At 38.3% G+C, this 22,342-nt stretch overlaps 1 long non-coding RNA gene across 3 annotated transcripts in view; it reads right to left on the bottom strand.

The window, feature by feature from the left end:
• Positions 1-1,576: 1,576 nt before the first annotated feature.
• LOC122829275 overlaps positions 1,577-22,342 on the bottom strand; it is a 60,171-nt gene continuing 39,405 nt past the window's right edge. The window contains exons 3-5 of one of the 3 annotated variants that reach the window (XR_006370350.1): positions 4,972-5,018; positions 3,587-3,661; positions 1,577-1,817 (exon numbers count right to left, since the gene is read on the bottom strand). This is a non-coding gene — a long non-coding RNA (uncharacterized LOC122829275). Of the gene's footprint in view, positions 1,830-3,586; positions 3,662-4,875; positions 5,019-22,342 lie in introns of those variants that run through there. The other 2 variants (XR_006370349.1, XR_006370348.1) reach the window with 2 other exon arrangements.

Here is a 22,342-nt window from a genome sequence, read left to right on the forward strand (position 1 = left end):
CTCCTTGGTCGTCAAGATGTTTGTTGACCAATGTTGTCTGAGAAACCTCAGAGGCTTCCACAGAACTGATGCATTTATACCGAGATTAAAATACACACAGGTAGACTCCATTTGCTAATCAGGTGACTTCTAAAGGCAATCAGTTGCACAGATTTTCTTGTTTTGGTGTATCAAGGTAAAGCAGACTGAATACAAAAAGGTCAGACTTTTATTAGTAACGTTTTCTTTTTCTTTCTACTACCCTCCCCAAAAATATATTAACCTTTATAGCTGTAAAGTGGCAAAATGTGACAGCAGTTCTGGGGTTATAAACACTGCATAGATCATAATGTGAAACATAAATTTGTTTAAAAGAGACCTTCTTTTAGGTTGGCCACACCAAACTTGGATGCTTCTTTGTACATTTCTGAGTTTCAGTGTGTTTACTTGTATAGTCCTTTGGGATCAAGACAAACGTGTAGAAAGAGGGAGTTAAAGAACAGAAAGGGTGCGAATGTGTGGGACCGTATACTCGTGCCCTTTGCAACAGGAACTAAATAAATCATCCACCAGTATGGTGAGTTATTACCTCAGGGTGAGGCAAAAAGGCAAACCACACACTGCAACCCGATAAAAGGTCAAGGAGAAGCAACGAGGAGAAGCACTGGGAAAAGGTCGGCTTGCACCACAAAAAATTAGTTGCATGGGAAGAAAATGATGTGGTGAAGATGAGAACATCATGTTCCCTAACTGCAGCAAAAAGGTGAAAAACAGCAGGTTAGTGACGCTCGACGGAAATGAGGAGCAACTTGATGAATATGTAAGAGGCAGATACAGTGAAATAATCTGTGGTTTGGGAATAATTTAATTTTTTTTTCTATGTTGCTGGTCTAAAAAGAGACAACTTCAGATTGATTTTCAGATTTGTAAAGAAAAAACTGGAATAACTGGTAAGAAAAGCAAGATGATAAAAATAGTCATAAATAAAAGCAGACAAGAAAAATCTAATATTTATTCATACTTTAGTGTCATTTTAAGCATTAAAGAGCAAATATATGCTGCATTATTTTTACTACAATAGTCAAAATTTGGAATTTAGTTGCCAAGTTAGAAAAATCACCCATGAAGTTTTGATTCTGACTGGGAAAGTTGCAGGTTTCTTACCAGTGTCAATCCAAATATCTAATATGGCTGCAGGAGTATACAACTCATAAACTACATAAAGAGCTGATTCCTTTGAACTTTATATATTGTACAGGAATAGTACTGTACAGTATATATTTTTGAAAATATGCCTTTAAGTGTTACATTGTGACACACTGCTATGGATTTGAGTTACTGTAGTAGCTAGCCTGGTCACTGTCTATGACAGCTTGCAAATCCATCTGAATTTTCAGTTTGTGTTTGGAACGGAAACATTTGAAAATTCTTAAAATGATCACTTTAACTGTACATACATAACAACTCAGACTGTGCGGTTGTAGTAGTTTTGTAATGTTAAAGCAAAATCAGCCAGAACCCAAAACAAGTGTACAGCTCAAACATTTTATTACAAAAATGATGATGTAGAAGGGACTCCACAGGGTGTGGTCACACTGGTAGGTCAGGAATGGCAGATCCACAGGGGTCGGGAATCCAGCTTGGGGAGGGTGGGTGAATGGGCAGTGGGGGCTCAGGGGACAAACAAACGACAGGGACAAAATCCACCAACCAGAGGCTGAGTCGTTGAATCGATCCAGGGTTATGCACAGGAGGTTTCTCAGGTAATGAAAATCAGTAATCAGAAGACTGGAGGCAGGGTCAGAGACTGGTCAGAGACTCTTCCTACAGCAGAAGGACTAGGGAAAAATCTGTGGTCAAAAAACAGGCAGGATCAGAAAACCCTTTAGCACATGAAACGAGGCTTGAAATCTGTGAGTGGGGAAACAGACGATCTCGCACTGAGCTGGTGACAAGTAGCTGTTTAAATAGGGAGCAGCACAGTGCAGCTGAGGGAAATGACTAATCAGCGCAGTCAAGGTAGGGCTGAAATCATGACAGTTTGGGGGAAACACTATCTTAAAAATCATTAAACTGTCATGTCCACATTGGGAAGTTCTTTACAGAGGAACAAATTATTATTTACACAGGAAATGGAAGTAGAGGGCAGTGAGCCAACAGTGATCTTGGATGTGTACAAGCTAGCAGATTATAAAACTAACAGAAAAATATGGCAGTGCAAAAATTTGTAACAGTCAAACTGCTGTAACATTTTTGCTTGCTTTACTTTTCCATCAGACAATTCTTCTATTTTCCATCAGTAGATGGAAGATCACTGCAAAGAAGACATTCTCCTAACTTCCTGTGTAAATGATCATTGGCTTCTTGTAAATAACTACAATACAAATGTGAGCACAGTTTAAAAAGATGATGAAATTACACAAACCGCTATGAGGGATTTGAGATTGGAGTTATTTTTAAGACGGCAGAAATTGCCAAAAGTTTTTTTTCTCTTGCACTTAATGTTCAATGTACCTAGAACTCCTCAACACAGCCATACTTTAAAAATCCTAAGCTATACTTTCAAAGTGAATTTGAGAATATATATTAAAATTTTTCTTACTTCCAAGTTAAATTTGAACAGGAGTATTTTTTAGGTTTGGACAGGAAACCAAACACTGCTACGACAAAGACTGATGGCTCCCACAACAAAGCTGTTGTTACACAAACCATAATGAAACAAACAAGCCCTAATGACATTAAATCATAAACACATCCTCAATTAATCCATCACCTTCAAGTTATTCCCTCAAAACACACACCCACACACACACAATTAAAGTGCTAAGTCGGAACATGATTTACATCATTATGATTACGACTGTCATAATTACGAACGCTGTTATCACTCTCATTATTAATAGCAATGACACTATTATTAGCCTGACTGCTGGTGTGCTGCTTAGTCTGCAGGCTAATTACTGCGTCTGAGTGTCCAGGCATGGTGCCGGTCCACATCTCCGAGGTCAGCAAAGCGCTCCTCCTCTCGTCGACGAGCTCTCACACTCACTTAATTCTGTCACTCACGATCTCTTTTAATCTCGTTATGATGGAGAAAGCTCTAATTCTCTCACACGCAATTTATTAGTGCGTGTTTGTGCTCTGGAGACCTGAAAGAGCATTACTGTCATAGCTTATCCAATTAACGGGGGATGTATCTAGCCGGGCCCAAGGGGGAAGCGAAGGGGGAGCAGGTACAACGTGTGGAAGACGCCACACCCCCGCTGTGTTGTGGGCACATTAGGAAGACTCCCTTCCTGCGTCTCTGGTCTTTTTATCACTGCAACCAAAGCCTGAATATTAGAGTGAGATCACAGCAGAGACAGCGGCAGAGCACAGAGTCCCTTCCTGCATGGATTCTGTGACTGTACATATCTGCGCTGTATGCAGCGTGTAGGTGTCTGTATGTACACTGCATGCGATTGTTTACACGGCTGAGGCGTTATGATGATGGGGTCCTTCTAGAGCGGGCCAATTTCACAGACCATAGAGCAAAGAGGGCTTAGATGATCATAAGCCCATACCGTCTCCCAAACACACACACTTAGTTTTCATTATCCCCACTCACCTATAATGGCTCCGATGAAACCACAACGCATGGCTGTTTTCAGCAAACTCACTTCTATTGAGCATCATAGAGGACCTGAGTGGAATCAACATGTCAGACAAAAAAAAGCACCTGCCTTTCAGGACACTGATCACCTCTCTTACGCATCAAATATACAATTATCTGAACAGAGCTTAATTGAATCAAGATTTTATGTCTTTCTAAAAGAACTGCAATTTCATAGTGACCCAAATACACAAGGTATGTGTTAGAAAAGAGAAAAAAAAGCTAAATTAGTTGCTGAAAATTGTCCCTAATCCCCTGAAATACCTGTAAAGTACCCTGAAAAGTGCAGCACCTTATTAAACATGTTAAAAATAAACTTTAATGTGTATTATTTCATAGTGTGACAGGTTACCAAAAAGTAGGCTGCGTTTTGAAATGGAAGAATAGTAACACAATGTTTTTTGAGATTTTACAAAGAAAAATCTGAAAAGTGTGATGTTAGAGAGCATAAGTGAACAAACAAGCACCATTATGACAAGAGAGCACACCAGAAACATTAGGAATAAAGTTGTGGAGAACATTAATCAGGGTTAAGTTTTAAAATTATATCAAGATTTAAACATGTCACAGATAGAAAATGGAAAGCGTTCGATACAAATGCAACCATACCAATATGTGACCAGATCCTGAGCAATATTTGAGATATACGAGAGCTGAATTTCAGGCACATTACACTTTTGAGATTTTCACTTGTGATAAACGTCTTATTTTCCTTTCACTTAACAACGATGCACAAGTTTGTTTTAATTAATTACATGAAATCCCAATAAAAGGCATTGGCGTTTGTGCTTGTTAGGTACCAGTGACATAATTATATTTACAAGGTTCTGTATGTTGCACAACCCAGTCGATTTATGCCAAAGCCTACAAGATGCTTGTGATAATGATCTTGAAAAGCATATGCCCATCATCTGAGGGATGAAATTATTTTTCTCACTGAAGCAGTTCAGTTGGATTTAACTCATTCTACTGATTGTGCACAAAAACAGAAGCAGAAATCGATGTGATGGCAATTAGAACCAGGGCTTTAATCAGAGAAAATAGAGAGGAACCACAGGGGACAAAAACAACAGGTCATCCGCCAAAATTCTTTCTTCTCCCATATTGAATTTACCGGCAGAGCAGTGGAGCATTCCGAGTCTCTTGTAGAAAAATACTGCTCGAGTTGAGTGTGTTTTCCAAACTATTAAATATAATTTTAAATTTATTGTATTGTGGCCTGCAAAAGAAAACTTCACAGTGCATCACAGGTTTCATTTTATTTTTAAAATGACGCTTTAACTATGGAGATCAAAGCAAACTATCCACTCGCAAGCCGGCTGAAGAACATTAGCACTCACTCGCCAACTGCGCATTGGTCCTCACGTGTCCTCTTGTCTCCCATCTTCTGTGGAACGAGAACAGAAAAACAGAGCTCTTGAGTCAGTGATGAGGCAGCCAGATTGATGCGTAATAGCAGGAAAGAATACATTTAGTCGGCAGTGTAGGATTCTTGTAAGCTCTTGGCTGTCAGCGCCCAATTTTATCAATCAACGCTATTGTTCAGGTCTCCTGGCAAACACTGGACATTCATGGGAATCAGTCAGTGAAATTATCTGCTTTTTGGTCTTTGAGCAACTTGCACTTGTGGTTTTGCAAAATGAACACTTCATCAACACCGACAGTGAATGATTTCAGATCTGATGCAGACTCATGAGACTGCCAATAGAAATCAGATGGAGATTGGTGAAACTGGTAGAAAGTACATTGTTTCAATTATTTTACCCAAATTCCTCAAAATGAGTTCTTTTTAATAAAGATACACGACTTGGGTTTGAAACAAGATGATTTTCAGCTTAACTGACTGGCAGGTCACAAACTCTGAAATCGTACCATCAGCAAATCTCCTTTTCAAGGTGTTCAGTTTTAAAAGATTTATTGTAACCAGATTCTTCATTTCAATAATGTAGACTTCTTTAGAAATTGCTACACAGATCCTACAAATAGTTTCATCAGAAGATCAAAGAACAGTAAATTAGCTCTAACACGTAGCATTTGCTCTAAAATGAAAGAGCAACAATCAAACACTTCATGATAATCAAGGATCACACTGTATTTAATATAAAACATGTGCTGTTCAATACATTGTTCAAAGAGTGCAAATAAATTACCATGCCAAATATTTTACAATGAAATGTTAGATTTCTCTGAATTCTGGAACAAAATCCACAAACTTTTGTAAAATCAAACAGAGTAAATGCAGAGAGGCAAGGAAAGGCAGCATGCACTCTGGCTGGCAACAGGTAGCGAAAGAGGGGTCAAGGTGTTTCTTGAGATACAAAAGCCTTTTTCTTCTTGGAAATCCATTAGTGACTCAGTGTACTGTTATCATCAGCAGCTGCTTAAGCCTACAACATCCCAGCTATGATGTTCTTTTTAGTCGTGTCTTGGCATTTTCCCCAAGAGGTGAGCTTGAAAATATCACACGAAGGAGGGAAAGTGGCGAGGAAGAGCTTTCTTCAATGGAAAAAAACGGAGATACTGAAAGGCATGTTTTTATGTCTTTCTCTGAACACTTTAAATTAGCTATCACACTGCTTTTGTGGCAGGACATATTTTGGGGCTCGCAGGGCGGGAGGCAGGATAGAAATGTCTATTTCTGGTATGATGTGATCAGGACACAAAGGAAAATCACAACTGACAAATCAGAGTTAGAGTTTGTGGAGGTAGAAAAATTATCAAATTACACCAAATCAAACATTTCAAGGGAGAGACATGATGTCAAAAAATAGCTAGCAAAGGCCAAGATGAACATAGACAGAGCTAAAACACACAATTTAAGCTGTTATCCAATTTTCTGTTCCTCTGATCTTGATCGTCTTCCTCCCTCCAGCTCATTCAGTCTCTTTCTTCTCAGTGCTAACATGCTGCAGCATTGAACGTAAAGCATTGTTTACTTAGTAGATTGGCAAAATATCTTCCAGAATAATGGCAGAAGCTAGTTGATGGTCAGAAAAAAAATCTGTAGCTGACTGGATAATTAACAAAATACCAGTGGCTGGTACATTTTCTACTAGATACAAAAGCAATAGAACAGGCACTTCATGTACAGAGTCCTTGACATAGTCCTTAGATACTTGCTGCGTGATCATTTATTTTTATGCATGCAAATCATTTAGAGAATAAAACTATAGAAAATGAAAAAAGGGAATATTAGCTCTTCAAAAAGAAAACATTTTCTTTGCAAGCTCAAATATTTACTGAATCAACTAAAAGGTACAGTTTTTTAGTAGATACAGTTGATACATAATTACTATGTCTGGACTGCTTCACATCTGTGTTTTGTATGAAGTCAAACATGTTCATGCCAAGGACAACTGGACCACATTCCCCTAATCAGCAGTTCTTGGCTTCCCCCCCCCCCATCAGAAACAGAATATTTGATGCCCAAATATACAAGTTTTCTGTTGGATCAATATTACTTTGTCCAGGAAATTTTACAGAGCGCATTAAGCAAACAGCACTGAAACTGGCAAACTTTCTATTGAGAAAGAAAAAATCCCAGAACGCACATGTTGGTTTTAATATAACAACAAGGAAGCATGATTATATATTTTTGAGGCATTAATTTTGTTGACATTTTGTCAGGTTATGTGTGGTGTAACATAAAGTGGATTTTCCTGGGCGCCTGTAATGTAAGAACCACTATTGAACTGTAATAGTTCTGTTTATGACTTTGTACATGAAAGAAACACATCCAAACACAGAAGTACTGAACCAGCAGTCCTTTACTTCCTGAAAAGAAAAGAAAAAAAGGTCACCTAGCTAAAGACAACAATACCTCCATCAATCCCCACCTCCAATAAAAAGACTCACTTCCTGCCAGGAGCCTGGCTGATTCTCATGACTTCTTTATTGAAACTGATAGTGATAGATAGAGTTTAATAGGCAGCAGTTGGAGAAGGTGCTTGAACAGCTATGAGATTTTTTAAAATCTAATTATCTTTGTGGATTTTATTATTGATCAGTAGCAGTAATAGCCTGATACTTCACATCAAAACAAGCCCTATTAAGCTGCTGCAAGTCTATTAAAATTGGCTGTTACTTTCTTTTTTTGATTGACCTCTCATACCGGAGAGTAAGCTTCATCATGTAGACAGATGAAAAGAGCAATCTCTAATTATTTGCAAGCTCTTGTCATTTTTTCAAGCTTCTGTACTGTGAGACTGTACAGATATAAATATCACCTAACTGTAAAGAGAAAAATTAACTCTTGCAATCCCATGTGCAGCACCCTGATTAAAATTAACGTTTGCTGTTATTACAGTTGATGCTAATTGGAGCTGCAGCCAGTTAACACCCACAGCTTCTTTGTTAGAAAACTACTTGGTGACTAAACAGTCTCCCATTGTGCTGAAAAGACAATTAACAATAGATGTTAGGTGTTTTTTAAAGACTACGAACAGGGCTGAATAGCCTATCACAGTAAGACCGTTAGGCAGCTGGTGCTGGACTGGGACATTTTCTTGCACAAACACTTCAGAAAGTTTCATCCGTTGGATTTTAGTCACCCGTTTTTGTCTCAGTGAAAATATTAAATAAGAAGCATTAATTAGTTACCTTCCCATTCAGATTCAATGGAATTAATAAGGTATTTTAGAAAAGATGAAGGAGATATAACAATCAATGCAGAATTAATAGATAAGATTAAAGGTCCAATAATGTTTAGATAAATAAAAAGATATTTCTTTGAAAATGGGGAGTGACTTCAGTTTTTGGCTCCATCTCTTCAATATCCAAACTGTTAATACCTCATCGAGTTCCTAAAAACGTTTTTCAAGTTAATACAGACTGAATATTAGAAAATTAGAACAAAACCAAATGAAAAAATTTCCTGTGCATCTCTGTTTAGTCCTGCAATGGACTGGAAACTTGTGTAGGGTGGGCATGCCTCTTTCCAAGTCACTGGAAGGATGGATGGATGAATGGATTGATGATGGAAGGATGGATGGATGAATGGATTGATGGATGGAAGGCTGGATGGATGAATAGATTGATGGATGGAAGGATGGATGGATGAGTGGATTGATGGATGGAAGGATGGATGGATGAATAGATTGATGGATGGAAGGATGGATGGATGAGTGGATTGATGGATGGAAGGATGGATGGATGAATGGATTGATGGATGGAAGGATGCATGGATGAATGGATTGATGATAGAAGGATGGATGGATGAATGGATTGATGGATGGAAGGATGGATGGATGAGTGGATTGATGGATGGAAGGATGGATGGAAGGATGGATGGATGAGTGGATTGATGGATGGAAGGCTGGATGGATGAATAGATTGATGGATGGAAGGATGGATGGATGAATGGATTGATGATAGAAGGATGGATGGATGAATGGATTGATGGATGGAAGGATGGATGGATGAGTGGATTGATGGATGGAAGGATGGATGGAAGGATGGATGGATGAGTGGATTGATGGATGGAAGGCTGGATGGATGAATAGATTGATGGATGGAAGGATGGATGGATGAATGGATTGATGGATGGAAGGATGCATGGATGAATGGATTGATGATGGAAGGATGAATGGATCAATGGATTGATGATTGATGGATGGATGGAGTCATCCTTGCTCCGAGTTAGTCTCCTTCCTTGGGTTTCACTTACAGTTTGTTCCCTCTCATTCAATGAGAAAACGTAAAGGCTTCATTCTAAACGCTAAAAGTAGCGACAATGTTGCCAAGTTGGCAACAGTGGGGCAATTATTGCTAATTATGCGCTTGCAGACCTGACCTGGTTGTCGGGTCTGTCACTCAGACTCTCACAGAAGCACAAAAAGGGACAGTGACAGATTTCCAGAGTTTTGTGGAGGCCACTAAGTTCGGTGGATAACATAATTTTCCACATGTGAGTATCAGTTGATTGCTTAAAGTTAAGAAAATCGAGGCTGATTTATTGGACGGCCAATTTCCCGATGCACTTATTATCCCAAAAAATGTCTACTTGTGGTATTTTTTCAAGATCTATCATATCCAATTCTAATGAAATACTCTGAAGTTTGTAGTGTTAATGTGCCAAAGTGAATACACATTTCACTGCTTCCATGTACAGCTAGTGTGTGTGTGTGTGTGTGTGTGTGTGCGTGTGTGTGGGCGTGTGTTTTGCTCATGATTTGGTCACACCATCACACAAAGGCGTTTGAAAAATCTGAAAATATGTCATGATAGAAGAAAATACCACGAGGCCAAGAGACATAGACTTCTTGTAACAAGTCAGAAAAGAAAAATAGGATGAAGCTTTTATGGGGTACTTTGTTCAGCTTGGATAGAAATTGGGTATATCAGCAGGTGTCTTTCTGTGAAAACAGCCAAAGATGAATGTGAAGGTTGGCAGAGTCGCTTATTTGCTTCAGACCTGTAATCATTCCAACAGAAAGAAAAACACACAGAAATAAAATAAAAAACATTTTCCAAAATTGAAAAAACTGGTGCATGTGTATTCGGCCAGTGGCCTCTCAGAAAACCACACAAGACCGGTTAAAAAACAGAGACATACCCAGACACGGCCTCATTTCACTGCCCTGTGACACAAAATGGGATTTCTGTGTTTGAGCAGAGGGGGGTCCGGCGGCTGCACAGAAACACATCAAGGGGTGAGGGCTTCAAAATCGTTGGTGCCAGATTGGATGTCAGCTGCAGCATAAGTGACTATCTATCATCGGTGCAGTTCATGTGAAGAGTGCTCTTTACAGACAGCACAAACAGCCCAGAAAATCCTCCTAAATTCAGCCAACTCCGACCCCCTGCAGGGAGGGTTTGCACACAGGCTTCTGCATTAATTCACAAAACACAGACACACAGAATTCACATGCTTGGTTTCAAACATTGATGCATAAGCAGTGGATCATTTCAAAAGATATACACATCTGTATATTCACACAAAACCAGAGGTGTTGTTGGGTCTCTTAAGAACAAAGCTACACACAATTTTTCGCTTTTGCATATCAATGTGGTGCATAGCTGCCATCCATAGGACTATGGAGAAAGTCAAAGCAATTTGCCTTTAGCTTGGGTTGGGCATCAGGGCAATGATCTAAAGCACATAAGCAAGCCCACATCTGAATGATGAAAAAAAGAGAAAGTTTTGGAGTAGTCAAGATGCTATGAGACAACCTTAAATAAACTATTGATGCTCAAAAAACCTGGAATGTGATTGAATTAAAGCAATTCCTCAAAGAAGAGTAGGCCAATTAAGTGATGTAAAAAACACATTGTTGGTTACCGTGCACACCAGATTACAGTTGTCAAAGTTAGTTGCCGTTTCGCACAGGGAAAAGTTGCTATGGAAAGCTGTTCCCAATAATAAATGAAACTTTCTTTTAAACATTACTCTTTGTATTTATTTTGGTTATTTTTTTCTGAGGTTAAAATGTTTATAGTCTGAAACATTGAGGTCTTAAAAAAAGGAAAAAACAGAAGAAATTTGTAATGGGACATATTTTACGACACTGTAAATATATTTTATATTATAATGTGTGTGTAAGCGGTAGATCTTGATAACTTCCTTAAAAGAACCAAAGAAAGAAAGAGAAGCAGAATCAACACATCCTCTCTATTTACACTAATGGTTTCTTCACTAAATCATGACAATAGTTCATTCCTAGATATTTATGTCTCTGTGGATGGTCTTTACATGAACATCATGTGTTTGTGATCACTCTGCTGCAGAAGCAAAGGCAGATGCTTTGACTTATCTGCATTTCCTGGACCATTAAACTCATGTAAAGGGATAACAAGGACAGGTGGATGAGATGCGATGATAACAAGAGCTAAATATCCGGACCAGCTCTTAGCCTCAACACCAACCGTCCCTCAGAAACATAAACCCCAGGCACCACCAATGAGATAATTATAAAAACCCAAAGCGTGCAACATTCCAGTAACTTGTCTCAAATATTTGAATTTTCTGTGAGATTTGTTGTTTTATGAGTTGCATGACTGCTAGTCGTCCCTTTTTGTCTCTGGTAATGAATAGTGCCATTTACTGATGTGCCTTAAATGATCAATCTGTATTGCAAAGTAGCTAAACACAGTGAGATCAGATTGAGAATTTTTGATCAGCAATGTTACAATATTGTCAACAATTCTCAATTAGATTAAAGTCTGAATTTTGACTGAGCTTTAAAGTGTTTGCATTGGATTTTATATATAAATCTACTGATTTATAAATAAAATCTATATATATATATATATATATATATATATATATATATATATATATATATATATATATATATATATATATATATATATATATATAACCAAGATATATAATCTTGATTAAGATTATATATCTTAATCCGCTTTACATCATAAAAACACAAAAATATATTTATAGTCAGTTTGGAGTAAAATTATCTGAATAGAAATGTATAATTTTGAGTTCTACATGTAATAAATCATGTATTCTTATTCTTTCCACAACAGGAAGTAAAAACAAACAAAAAAGCAAAGATGCTACTTAGAGATGATCACCACAACCTCTAAAGTTCTCCTAGCAACAAGCAATCTCAAAATCATCTCTGTGTGAGATTTTCCTCCTTGCCAGGTGCTGAAACAGCATGGCAGCTGTAATCTGCATGCCACCTGATCTGACCAATGAAAGGCAGTCTGGATAATCATTTCATTTAACTTAGCAACCAAGCGCACCCAGTGAGCCTTTGACTGGCAGGCAGTAAAAAAGGGAAATAAAAAAAGAATATGTCCCTGGGATATCATAAGATCAAATGCTGAAGAAATGGCTAACAAGGCACATTTTCAGGTCTTTTTTTTATTTTTTTAATGACCTGCTCACTCAGCGCGAGTGAGTCTTCTGCTTACTATTGATCTTACACTATTTATTACAAAGCTACATAATCATAAAGCATTACCAAACACCATCAGATTTAAATTGACATGAGGGTTCATTTTTTGCCTTGTCAAATTAGACATAAACTAGACTTTATGCTCAAACACAAAAAGCAGTGAAAAGTAGTTTGCATTCTCAATATCAATCAAAAATAACCAGAGTAAATACAAAAAGCACTAATTAACTCCTAAACCTAATAACTTCATGTGTTAACCTCTGAAGCAATTGTGATCACATGTAACTAATATGATTTTTATATTTTTATGTCCTTGTTTGGAGAAGTCAGTAAAAGTTTTTTTCACTAACAGAGTTAGTCTGCTGCACGTCGCTGATATTAAAGTAGCAAATTGATGGTGAGACTTTTTCTTTCAGGTCCTTCTGGAAGAGATCAGAATTTATAATTCTATTAATTCCTGAAAATCAATCAGCAAAGCAACCACTGATCACAGCACTACTGTCATAATTAAATGATTTAAATGTTCTTTTTCCAAAAATTGTAGCATTATAGTTTTGTTCCAGATGTAACATGAGTCCCACCTTCCAACAATTTACAATTTTGTCTCATCAATCTAACAAATATTTTCTCCATACTTTTGGGGATAGTCAAGATATGTTTTTGTAAATTCAAAATTAGCTTTTGTGAAGATTTATTTGTTTGTTTAGCAGTAATTTTGGTCTTAAGACACTCTGGTCCTCTCTTACATAGTCTTCTTTCTTATTCTTAAATTGTGAATACTGAAATTAACTTAGACAAATGAGGCCTGCAGCATTTTAGTTGCTGTTCTGTTTTTGTTTCTTACCACCTGTAGGAATCATGATGCACTCTTAAGGCAACTTTTGTAGGCAAGGTACTCATGGCATGGTTCACAACTTTTCCAGGTTTTCCTGTATGGACAATTTGGCACTGCTGGCCTCTATTCAACAGTAGCTGGACAGGAGACAGGACAGAAAGAGAAGAGGAAGTCATGCAACAAATGACCAGAGAAAAGAAACCGAAACAGGAAAAAATGTGTTAAGCTTTACTTAACTTATTTCTTGATCTAAACACAACTTTCCAAAAAAAAAAAAAAAAAAAATGTGGTTCATCACAATCAAAATGGTTGTTTGATATTAAAATTACTTTGATGAAATGAAATATTTAAGTTTGGCAAAAATGCAAAAACAGAATAAATCCATTAGTGGCAAATACTTTTTCACGCCACTGTAAAAAACAATGCAAGTTAAAGACAAGAAATCCTTCCCAACCAGTTTCAAACTACTTTGAGCAATAAATGAAAAGCTGAGAAGACAGTGTGCCCCGTCTCGACATCGCTGTGTCCCTGAGTTGAGGTTCCATTTCAAAGACAAGCTGGCCTACTGAAGTGTGGCTTCAAAAGCAGCAGAAGGATGACTGCATGTTGTTTGAAAGGGGCTTAAGACATATGGCGCACATATTCACAGACACGCATGCAGGCTCCTTTACAGGAGGATCCAGCTGAGGACCCCTGGCTACAAAGGAAGCCTGATGGAGCTGAGCAGACAAACAGAGGTGGCCCCGGGCTAAGAGAGGCGACTGAACCCAACAGATGACAAAGGAGATAAGCTTCAAGCATCTCCTAGAATAAAAAGATAAAGGTAAATGGAAAGATATGGTAGGGTGAGGAGGAAGGAAGGAAGCCAGACTTTCTGTTTAGCATTTGGTACACCTTAATGAAGTTATTTGCAAAGTAATTGGAGAAAATGAAAGAGCAGAAAAGGTAACGTGGAGCAAAAAAAAAAGAAGAAGGCCCCTATTAACAAGGTCTGTCACCTTTTGCCCCTCCTGGATCTTCTCATCTCCATAATAAGCTGACCCCCCGTGTCTCAGCCTCATTAGGAAGGCAGACAGCTGGGCAATGCGGACAGACTTTTGTCACCTCTCTGCTCCCACCAGAGACCTCAGTGACACAAAGACAAGAGACAGACAAACGGAAAAGTGGTCGTCAAGAAAGAGATGGAGGACATGGAAGGCTGGCCCCAGGTTTGATCAGCATGGGGGAGAATAAAAGGAAAATGAGTTTGACCTTTACTTTCTAAGAGGAAACACCTGCCAAGAGAGTAAAAACTAATAGGGAAGTCGAGTGGAACTGTAAATAGTCATACCTGGAATATTGTGCCACCAGAGAGGCACACCCTGAGGTTACAACAAGAAGCTAACACTATGGTTAAATTCATTAGAGTACATCACCACTGCATACTTGGTTGAAAACATAAACTTTGACAGAGTGACAGGAAAGATAACCTATGAGAACACCATGACTGTCAAAACATTACCTGCTAATTATGCTATGGTTGGTATCTGCTTCAAAGCATACTGTCAACATTTGGTTCCTATGCTAAAGGACAGTTTCAGTTTTTAATAACACAGGACTGTGTCTGTAACACTTAAACTCAAGGAAGCTGAGAGGAGAGCTAAGAATATTTAGCTGGCAGTCAGTTCTTCTCAAAATACAATTTCACTTTAATTGAGTGGTCTAAAAGTATACAAGGACTCTGGGCTCTACAGTTTAAATGTGTTGCATAGTTGTGACATTTTTTCTACTTTTGCTATGAACAGTTTTTTAATCCTGCAGAGCTCCTCATATGACAGAAGCATGTCAAAAAAAAGAATGATGATTTTCAGATGTGTCTGTAAATAAATAAGGAAGCTGAGAAGAGCTAAGAATATTTAGCTGGCAGTCAGTTCTTCTCAATACAATTTCACTTTTAATTGGTCTGATTCTCTTTTCTGTGCTCATGCTCAGCTTTCTGTGCATCTGCCAGTTGAACACAAAAACACTTAAGAACCCAAAATAGGAGCTTTTTTTAATAGCAATTTTCCAATTGCAATTGGAGTAGTTTTTAAGAGAAGAAGAGATGGCTAAATTGTCATTCTGTTGGTTTTGATGGCTTTTTAATCTCCGGTATAACCCCCCCACACACACACATTCATAAATGCTGTGCTTTTGAAAAAATGTACATTTATAGCAGTGTTTGATACAAACATGTAAAATCTATCAATCTAAGATTTTTCTGTACCTGGACACCTTCAAAAATCATCATCTTACAACAATGAAATGTTTATTCCACAACTCAGTTCTTCAGTTTCTTAAACTATAGATTACAAACAACAAAACCAGTTACTGTACAGAAAACTGCTTTTTAGGGACAAGTGGTTAATTTTCTGATTCACTTTTTGGCCAACTTAGTTCTACTTCTACGTCAGTTCTATCTTTACGATGAAAACATCTGTGAGCATACACCAGTCTGGTTCCTACCATACAGGGGCTTAATGCAGCCGTCATTGATCTCTCTCGCTAAAAGCAAATTGCAGCCATTCTGTTACGTGGATGTTGCATTTGATCTGACGAATCTGAGGAGTCTCTAAGAAAAACCTTTTGCACTGAATCAATTTCACTGGGCTCTCAGCTGAGATAGTAACTACTGTCCATTACTGTAATCATATAGACTATTAGCACTGCATTACATGAACTTTTCTCATCTTTCCGTAGCATTTTACAAGGTAAGCAATGATACTCTGTTGTCTTTACTCTGTGATGAGCATCTAAACTACATAAAAGCTTGGACTGGGAGTTCTTTTAAGATACTATGGCAAGAGAAAAACATTTTTCACATCTTGCTCACCACAGGGGCTTCAAAGGACTTAGTATGGAGAACCATTTGTGATACACAGAACATTACCTTCCTTGGCCTAATCAATATTTAGTTGCTCTGTTTCCTGGTATATCACCGAATTGTACCTATGATTCTCTTCAACGTATCCCTTTAACTCATAAAAAGAAACTAAACTAATGAGCTAATAAGTACAAACAAATACAACATAAAATATGTATACGAGTACTTGACACCCTCTCTGAAAACAATTATAACTGTCAATCTTACTACTTTAAACATTAACACTCAAAGTAGAAAGTGTCATTGTGCCAACTTGGTGTTACCCATGACCTGGTGAGAATGGAGGCAGGTTGGCCTGGGGCTAATTGGTGCGCTAATCCACTCATGAGGGCATCATATTCCATCCTTAAAAAGGGGGAAGCATATGTCTTTGAGGAGATATTGAACAATCCTTTTTGTGAAAAGGTTTGGAGACTGCTGTCTTATCCAGCTATCCAAGCGAAGCTGTACCCTACTTACACGACTGCATGCCAGGCTATTGTTTCACAAAGGTGTAGGAAGACATAATATCATAGGAACAAACTGCAAGGTTATCGCTTTATGATGCATTTGTGATTTGTAGCAAAACTGACAGAATGTTCTGGGGATATGTCAAAAATTGCTGCCGCAGCTCCTGCACGTCGTGGGTACTTCTCATGTGCACCACTGTCACACAACAGATGAAAATGTGACTGACGTGATACAGCTGGGACCCAGTTACTTACTATTAACATTCATTTATCTCATATTGCACTATGCAGTCTCCACAGGTGAAGATTTACTCATCTGGCACGTTAAGTCCTTGAAACAGTTTACCTGTACGCTCTGATAAACACAGAGCATAATTAACTGACTCCTACATACAGAAAGCATTGAAATTTTGCTACCTGAAGTAGAATACAATTTAAGTGATATTTCAGTGAAAGTAATGTTTCTTGTCCCGATGCAGCTGAATGCTATGAATTCCACATCCTTGTTGATTCTAACACAGATGTGCTATTCAGAGAGCGCATCAAAAGTGACACTTCAAAGACAGAACTTGATGCTCTACGAAATCCTTTCCTTTACTCAAATTTAGATTTCCAGGTGTCTTTTTTCATTTTTTATAAAATCAGCTTACATGGCAAGAGAGGAAACAGTAAGACAACATCTTCAGGTATGGTGCCATGCTCTGCCAACACTAAGCTGAGGACAGTCTCAATTCAGACCGTCGTCTTTTACGCGTCCATGTTGGTAAAAGGTGCTACCAGTGTCGGAAAGAGTGGCATTCCTGAATATCACTTCATTGTTTAGTGAAGTTTCCCTTCAAGGAACCGTTTAAGACTTCAAACAGAAGCATCTGTTTAATAGATGAATGACAAAATGTGCAAATGAAAAAAAAAAAAAAAAAAGGAAAGACAACATCAAGGTTCCCCTTTCTGAGCCCGTCCCCTTTGGTGTGCTGTTTGCTTTAATCTGCCTTACTAGCCACAACCTTGAGCTCATACTTTATTTTGATGAATTGAAGGGGAAGCCCTGCTAATAAATCAGGCTCCGTAATGAAGAAAAGCTCTGAATGGGATATTAAGATTTATATCAGAGATTACTGCTCTACACTGACATGTACACAATTGCCTCCTCTTCTTTCTGTCTCTCTTTTACTCGTCCTATCCTGCTGTTTCTAACGCTCTCTCTAAAGCTCAAGTCAAATTGTCCTCGCTTCCTTTATGACAACGACAGGATGATTTCTTACCAGAGCACCGGAGAGCAGAAGCAAGGAAAGAAAATATGAGAGGGTGAAGGGAGTTGTAGAGCAAGAAATGGAGAGAAGAAGTGGGGGGTTCTCTGCTGTAGTCTTTGCGATATTGGCTCAGTGGTCAAGTGTGAATGCAGCACACAGAGCTTCATTATGGGAGCGCAATGGCTATCTGTGTGACAGGAAGAAGGATGGGGGAGTGAGTGCGTCGGAGAGAGCATAGACGTGTGTGATCTACATTTGCAGCAAGATGCAAGATTGAATTTGTGTGCCTATGTTTCTCGGAAAATGCCTGTGCGTATGTGTGTGTGTGTGTATGTGGGTGAGCATGCAGACAAATGTGTGCCTCCCTCAGATCTGCAGTGTGAGCACACACACTCACAGTGACTTATTTACTCCAGAGGCGAGGCTATAACCCCAGGTACAGAGCCCTGCACAGAATAATTGCTTTTTTTTCATCCCCCTGCATCATGCTGCCTCTTTGTTCCTAACCGCTCACACACAAGAAGTGAAATCTATTTGTGAGTGAGAACGTGTCCGCATGCATATGAAGAAGTAAGATTGGGTCTGTCTGAGTGGGAGTATGTGCTTATGATGGATATGAGCCTCAGAATGCCCTTGTATACCCTAGTATTTCTGTATTCAATTGCCAACCCAGCGAGAATTTGATTTGAATATATGTTTGTGTTGTCTTTGGTGTGAATGTAGCTTTATATGAAGAAAACTGAAAGCCTTGAGAAAATGCTTTTATCTCCGATAAAACTGTAAAAAGCAGTTTTCAAATGATTTTTTTAATTTATTTATTGAGCGAAATGTTATATCTGTGTTAAAAAGTAATTTTCCCCTAAATCTATAAATTGGCTGAGCCATTTTTGCCTGCATTGACTTTAGCAATAAGTAACAGAGTCTTTTACATCTTTGCGGATAAATTTTGACTCGGTGTTCGTTGCAGAATTGTTTGAATTCAACCACATTGGACCCATAACCTTCATTCTGATTTTCTGAGCCACTCAGAAGTGAATTTGCTGTTTTCCCTGCTTCTTGACCCAACTTTGATGGTTTTTAAGATCCCAAAGTAATGGGTGGACATTACTCTCCAGGAATGTTTTCCCCCTCCAGAGAGCAAATTTCTTACCAGTCAATAATTTTTTCACATTTTTACATTGTGCCCAATTGGTTTGGACAACTTGTAACTAGTCATTATTGGTATTTTGTGCTATAGTTTGTTATTAAAATATCATGAAACATTTATGCGTGATAAAAAAAAGATCTGTGGGGGAAATTATCTTCATAGCAATGCAGAATTATTCCTTCTTGCAATGTGCATAGAGCATAGAAATAAAAAAAAAAAACAACATAAACATGCAATTTAAATGTGCAAATCTGCAACAACTGCGAGTAATTATCATTCAAGCATTTGAGGATAATTTTATTCAGTTTTCAGAACAAACTGCTCTAATTTCTGGTCTATTAGACTGCTGAGTAATGCTTTTAACTCACTTTCCATAATTAAACCCAGTGTACGATTGAGCGGGCGGGTTACTTGTGTTATGTAATGATTGCAATTAAGGGTCACGCACAAAGCTGGGGCTGCTTTCGGGAGCCACTGCGCGAGACACTGGCAATTAATTGAAAATGCAAATACACAAGCTGATGAATGAGAATTGTGCAGGGTCTGCTGTGCGTGAAGAGGCTGTCTGCCTCACTGCTTGAGGCTCGGGGTGGGCGGACGAGAGGAAGGGAGATGCTCCTTCCACTCCTTCAGAGGGGAAATCAAACAAATTGGATGTGATGCATTGCTGTGCCTCTGCTGAGAGTGTGTTGTTTGCAGAGATGGATGCCGCAGACTGCAGGCCAAGTAAAAACAAAATGCTTTTAGACAACAATAGGACCACGGAAAACTGCTCTCTGCATTGAATGTGTACTTGTTCTGTGCAATCTGTAAAACATTGTTTATTTCTATATTATTTTTTCATTTTTTTTTCTTCTAAACTGGCCGATGACTATCAGTTGAAAATAGAAAGTCATCATCAGAAGAAATTAAGAGTTTTTGCTGAAAACATGCCACGACTTTGTTTTCATTATTTACATTCATAAATAATTTTTATCGTAGGACAAAATTAAAACATAAATCAGGTAGATCTCATATCTCTGTACACATTGCACATGACAAATGTTCACGAGTATGGTTATTAAAGTATGGCTATACGTTTCAAAAGGACTCGGTTGTTGCGATCCGTCCCAAAAGATATTCAAGCCTCTTTGGACGCCTGTTGCAATCCCATGCAGTGTATTAACCACGTTATAGTCTTCTATACATCTCAGTTATAAGTTTCTTTGGATAACAGCGTCTGCTAAATCAATGTAATGTAATAAACTGACACACAGAGAAGTTGCAACTGAGTCCCTGCAGCTTCACACACACGCACACACACACACACACAGTGTGAATAAACAGCTGAGCCCTTTCTCACAGAGATGATACCATCTACAGAAACATAAAGCAGAGCAGAAGCGAACTGAGCATAGCAGAATAATGCCGCATTAAACCTGTTGCAGAAAAGAAAAAATGGGTGAAACCAAATGTCCTACCTTGTAAATTGTTTCCCATGTTTTTTTAGGTCAAGAAAAGCCTTTCTATCGTTATTTTTTATTAGATTCAGACAAAGTAGTGCAGAGTTGCCATGGAAAATGGTATGTGGTTTAGAAAAGTTTACAAATATAAATCTGGAAAATCTGGGATGCATTTATTTTCAGACTGCAACACCTCTAAATAAAGCTCAGTTCACCCAACTATGTTTTAGTTTTGGTTTAAATCTGATTGACATGCTGTGAAGTGACATTGAATTTTTGATGATGTGTTCAGACATTTATTTATATATATTAAAAAAACAAAAACAAAAAAACTGAAGAACACCATGCATCCTTTTCCTTTCATTTCATAGCTACAAACTACTTTGTTCTGGTCTATCACAGAGAGTAATTGCTGCTTTTCTACTGCAGAAATGTGTCTGTGCCAGGGTGTAAAACTCAGCGGTGCCAAGATCCAACGAGAGAAACTTCCTACACACGACCGTCTCTCCACAGTGTAGCCCGTTACAGCATTGCTGGTTTTGGCACAGAAGGCCACACCACCTGGCTAATGCCAGCAGCTATGTATAGTTCTGCCTTGGCAGGGTCTCACCGCCCTGTGACATGGCAGCATCAGGAAGGCGCCCCTGGCTTCATAAAGAAAAGACACTGTGCAGGAGGGGAGGCCCCATTTCAGTGGGATGAAACACACACACACACGCACACACACCCACACACAAATGCACATACAGAGCTTGTCTTTGTGTGCCAATGGTGACAGATGGGGGATGAAGCTGTCAGACCCTTACTCGGTGGTGCTGTAGGCCCATGTCGGCTGGCTGCTGCTTGTTAATGTGTTAATTAGACTACATGCTTGCCCTGTTTGGTAATCACAGTCAGTCTGGGCCAAGCTACTCATCAGGGGCCACTGAGTGCAAGACAGGGGAAGAGCGCTGACATATGGCCAAGGTGGTGTGTGATGCATGACCTCGTGAAAGAGTGCAGACTGTTACAAAAACTGAGCAGATAAATCGCAACGAGAAGGGAAACAGTGTTGAAACACTTTAAAGGAACCTTTTGGCAAGTTCATGGTTTCAGCTTCCAATTATGAATTTAAATAGTTTTGGTAACTGATAAATATGTCAACCTTTCAGAATGTCTGAAAAAAAAAAAATAAAATAAAAAAACTGATGTTACCCAGATTTTCATTTAGATCTTTTGAACGCTGGATCGTCTGGGACCAAGAATGATGGACGGGCCAAGCACTCGTCGCTGAGGGAAGCATTGATTTTCCCTAAGCCATATTTAGCCCACTATCGCAATTATTTAACTGTGACTTTGCTGACTGTTGATATTCCTTCTGCAGAAAGAGTTTCATGTTCAGATGATGCAAACATTGAGCTATTTGGCCACAAGGACAAGAATTGTGTTTGGAAGGACATGAAGATGAAGTTATTAAACCTTACAAAACTGTATACTCTTTCAAGCATGGTGGTGGCAGAATCATGCTGTGGGACTATTTCTCCACAGAAATAGTCCCACAGCTATATATACATTTCTTTTTATATATAGCGAGAGAGAAGGGGAAGATATGCAGTGAACAACCCAGCTGTCATTGTGCAATGCCTCATTACCACTGTGGAGAAATAATACTAAAACGATCTATAGATATATATATATATATATATATATATATATATATATATATATATATATATATATATATATATATATATATATATATATATATATATATATATATATATATATATATATATATATATACACATATACTTTCTGCTATTAAATATATAAAGACAGGATCTAA

Source organism: Gambusia affinis, linkage group LG04 (genome assembly GCF_019740435.1).
Source record: "Gambusia affinis linkage group LG04, SWU_Gaff_1.0, whole genome shotgun sequence".
Classification (NCBI taxonomy): domain Eukaryota; kingdom Metazoa; phylum Chordata; class Actinopteri; order Cyprinodontiformes; family Poeciliidae; genus Gambusia; species Gambusia affinis.